This window comes from Aplysia californica, unplaced genomic scaffold (assembly GCF_000002075.1).
Source record: "Aplysia californica isolate F4 #8 unplaced genomic scaffold, AplCal3.0 scaffold00215, whole genome shotgun sequence".
In the NCBI taxonomy this organism is placed as follows: domain Eukaryota; kingdom Metazoa; phylum Mollusca; class Gastropoda; order Aplysiida; family Aplysiidae; genus Aplysia; species Aplysia californica.
In genome coordinates this window covers 415,673-420,454 of record NW_004797485.1, presented here as the reverse complement: position 1 = coordinate 420,454, position 4,782 = coordinate 415,673, and the positions used below count along the sequence as shown (strand labels likewise).

The following is a 4,782-nucleotide window of genomic DNA, read 5'->3' as shown; positions in this document are numbered from 1 at the left end:
AACACACACAAACACACGACACGCGCTGTTTCATTCACATAATATCCCCCACCCAACACGTACCCACAACCTCATATAAATATATGCATTCATTTCATTTTCACAGCACGAGAGGGCACAACTTTCAATAAGTGCCCTTGTTCGTGACGAGGAATTCAAACAAAATCCAAAGCAGCAGCTGTCTATTAAAACATCGTATTTTTATAAATCTGACACATACTTTGACCTGAAACACGGAACGTGGATGGTTGGTGTGTGTGGTCTCGTGCGGTTTTGTTCCTTTTTCCCTATCAAACACCCAAGCGTATGTCTTAATCTTTCCTCCTTCTTTTTGTGGTTGGTTAACCTACTCTGCTATACGTGTATAACATCTAATCTTCGGCACTTGTAATTGACCTAACTGTGCTGCAAGTGCCGTACAACCAAAGATTCTCTACTACCACGATCTTTGGTACAACTTTTACTAAAACTTAAAAACAAAAACTAAAAACACGAAACACACTGAGAAATTACACAGCCGAACCTTTGTTCCTTTCTGTGCAAAGAAACTCAATCACATTATTTTTTGTACTTCCGAAAAAGGAAATGTGTTACGTCAGCCAAATAAGTATCTTGTGCCGTCGTCAATGTCAATAACACTGTGTCATGCACACTGCACAGCGGAACGTAAAAACTAAAAATTGCTTCACCTTACGCCTATCGCGGGAACCTCGCCGAGTGGATCAGTATCACAAAGAAGATTTTATGTGTGCTATTCCAAGCGTGTGTGGGGCTGACGCCGACACATCTAGTATTATAATATTATTACAGGCAATAGCACAGTAGTGAAACTACGACAGTTATACTTGTAGTGGCTGATTTGCATTTCCTACATTATTATTGTTATTATTATAATAATTGTGGCGGTTGTTGTGCTAGCGAGGGGGAGCGAAGCAGTAGTACGTCAGTTGGTAAGTTGAGACTAATACATTTTAAGAAACGAAGTGACTATTTCTCTGAACGTTCGGGAAAATAAACTTGAACTCTATTTCTCCGAACGATTTCTGTTCTCGATAATTTTTGGTTATTTGCGAGATTTAGGCGTCATCTTTCATTCTGCCATTCTGCGAGGAATGGAAGAAGCATTTTTTGCATCGAATTCAATTTCTAGAGCTGGAGATTTTTAAATGTCTGAATATTCAGATACTTCAGCTCTGGTTAGGGCAACATGCCCGGAATATACTTCATTTGAAAATACCTTCAGAAGGTACTGCGAGAAAACAAGACTGATCGACCTTGGCAGTAACTTATTTTGCATTTAGTCACCTAAGAAAAACTAAAATCGTTCACGTAAAAAAAAAATCCCTCCTACCTCCACGCCCCGTTCACACCTTACACACTGACACTGATACAGACACATACACACACATGCACACTCACACACACATACACACACACATACATACGGGCCACGCCATTCGCAATTATTATCAACAAATCTCCAGAACGAAACCCTTTCGGAGAAATAAAGTTCAAGTTTATTTTCCCGAACGTTCGGAGAAATAGAGCCGGCCTTTAAGAAATGCTCTTTTTTTTTGGGGGGGGGGGGGGGGGGGTGGGATTGAGCTCTCGAAACGTTGATAAGACGACACTTGGGACTGTTTCTCTTTCAGTTGTATTTTGAGCTCCTTGTGATGCGTTTAAGCGACCACTTTGTGTAATTGTGTGTTTGTGTGCATAACAATCAATGTGTGTATATTATTCATCCCTTTTATATACTGGAGAGAGAGAGAGTAAGAGAGAGAGAGAAAGAGAGAGAGAGAGAGAGAGAGAGAGAGAGAGAGAGAGAGAGAGAGAGAGAGAGAAGAGAGAGTCAAAACACAACTGAATAAGCGAATCAGAATAACGAAATCGCTTCCTATCTCCAGAATAACGCAGAACAAGCCCTTGTGTCTTTGTCTTCTCCCAGCAATTCTCATCAAAGCCACTTTGTCCTTAATCTATGAGGTATTTCAAGTAAAATTAGTATGGCTGTTGTCGATTTGTTTCCTCTTAAACAATAATATTGTCTCAAAATAATTTAGAGGGCCAGAAAAATAAAGAGTCTCAGTCACTTTGAGGTCGTTATGAGTACAACAAAAAATGAGAGAAAAAAAAAAGCAAAATGTGACTTATTTGGTTTAGTTAAAGTTTTGCGGCACTCGCAACACAATTAGGTCATATAAGTACCGAAGATTAAGGTGGTACAAGCCAAAATTTACAACAACAAAAAAAGGAGAAAAGATAAAAATGATAGATGCTTGATAGGAAAAAAGGAGCAACAAACCATACCAGATTACCCGCCAAACTCCCAATGTGACTGAACTTTAGAGCATTTACATAAATACATTTTCACCGTACAATGTTAGTATATATAGGGCTCTCTCTCTCACACACACACACACACACACACACACACACACACACACACACACACACACACACACACACACGCACACACACACTGACGTACATTAGACTCAATGTCACATTTCATAAAACAGAACTTACGCTACTTGCACTCGCTACCAATAACGAATGCCTTCGGGTGTTCAAAAATGTCTATAAGAAAAACAAAAACAAAAACAAAAACAAAAAACGTACGAGCTTTATACATTTAGATACTGATCATAAAACAAAACAACCGAAAAACACAGGCTTGAATTATTGGCAACTAATAGCAAAACAAAACAATTAACACTCTAAAGTCTTAAGGTTCTATTTCCTGCTTGTTGGATGGGTTTTGATTTTCGTGGAAAGTTTCTCGATTTTCGGGGAAAGGGAAGTGACTTTGTGAACTGGAAAATCCCATTGTGCCAGATCATTCATAGTGGGCCTAGCCTAATGCTTGTGCATACTTTATGTTACAAAATAGATGGCTACAATTCACTTCCCTAGTGTCGGTGATATAAAGTAAGGCTCTCCGCATCGCACGCTAAAAAAGGGTGAGTTCGATTCCCTAGTATAAACATTTTATTTATTTGTCTTTATATTATTAATGTTATTGTCGTTGTTTTTGTTGTTTTTTAAATCCTGTTTCTTCGCAAGTCTCGATTCACGAGTGGGGACGCTTTATTTATCTAGATTCTACATGGAATTTATTTTTAAAAATCGTGAATCTCTGTTAGCCTGCTGGGATGTTGTCCCTCTTATCCTGGACTGGCCCTGACACAGCCCGCCTCCTAGATGTTGTAGACTTGCTTTACTTTTATCCGCCGCTTAAACACTTTTGGGCGTCTCCGAGTCTCGGGAAGAATGAGGCGGGCTTGGGTCAGGGGGATGCCGTGGGTGGTTAATGTTTCCCTGACTCCATCTATCCAGATGATGTAGATATGCTCGAAAAACACTTAAATTACAATTGCGTTCACTAAAAGTGACCAGCACATAAAACATGTGTGGTTTATAGTTTTTAAGGAACATACCAGCTATCCAAGTCTACAGGTGCTGTTTTAGCCACATAAGAAGTGCTTTCTAAGAAGCATAATAAATGGGGGAGGGGAGGGGGAGGGGCTCTCGTGGTTTTGAGGTACAGTGTTCGCCTCTCATTCTATAGGTTCCGGGTTCGAAATCTGACATAGACGGAAACTTTTCTTCTCTTAGAAATGCTCTCCTTTCAACTTCTACTTGCTCTCTAATTATGTTCTGCCGTCTGCTTTCGTCTTCACTTTCTGCTCGCCCCCGCCCCCTCCCCTTTGCTCCTCCTCTGGGCTCCTGATTCTTCCTGCTGCGTTTTTACTGCTACTCCTTGGCTCCTTGTTACAGCTGTCTTTCAGCCACACACACACATGATCTTAGGGTAAGTAAGATCGAGCACCTAGTTTTCTCGGATAAGAAAAGTAAAGCTGTTTCCGCATCCAATCCGGACATTGGGGATTGCCTTGTAGTGAAAAAACTCCTTGGGCCTTTGTCATATATTGTGGTAAGGTGGCCAGTTCCTTTCCATGCCGTCTTTATTTCCCCAACTCCTAGCCATGTACCCATTACTGCTGGGTGGACACCTCCTTTCCTGCTCTCTAGCAATGTTCTGTCGTCTGCTTTCGTCTCCTCTTTCTGTCCCCACCCCCTCACCTCCTTTGCCCCCTCCTCTGGGCTCCCGACTCTTTCTGCAGCCTTTCTACTGCTACTCCGTAGCTCCTTCTCACTGCTGTCTTTCAGCCAGACCCCTGATCTTCTGGTAGGAAAGATCTACTCCTACTCTTCTCGGACAAGGGCGATCGAAGAATCTCGGAGGGCCCTGTGCAAGTTGCGCACGTTAAGGATTCCTTGGTGGTCTAAAATCGATAAGAGTAGGCTTCGGCCGCCACTCGGGCAAAATTCACAATTTTCTACCAGCTGAAAAAGTTAAATGTGTCCCGCGCGCTCATATGACCTTATGCAGTTGCGAGCGCCGTAAGACAGTTACCGAAAGAAAGGAGAGGGCGAAAAAATTTCCGTATCCGAACCGAGGCTCGAACCCGGACTTTCCGCTTCGGGGACAAGCGCACTAACCGTTCCGCGACCGCACCCTCAGCTTTCTCGGATAAGAGCGGAAAAAAACCCCAAACAAACTCGGCTGGTAATTAAGGCTGGGTCACTTCTGTTATACATAATATTTAGCAACACGTCTATATTATCACCCCACGGATGTCAGTGTGGCACAGTTTTCCAGTTTGTCAACAAACCACTTAAATGCCACCCCAATCATCTCTGCCAGAAGTAACGTGTTACATTTTTGTGATAAGCTAATGCAGACTTCAAGATCGATTAGTACTGCAAGGCGGATAT

General features: G+C 42.0%; 1 protein-coding gene across 1 annotated transcript in view; it reads left to right on the top strand.

The window, feature by feature from the left end:
• Positions 1-333: 333 nt before the first annotated feature.
• The window catches only part of LOC101864691 (amino acid transporter AVT1J), a gene marked incomplete at its 3' end in the record, with an annotated part of 45,326 nt that continues 40,877 nt past the window's right edge, over positions 334-4,782 (top strand). The window contains 1 exon segment of the mRNA XM_035970058.1: positions 334-950.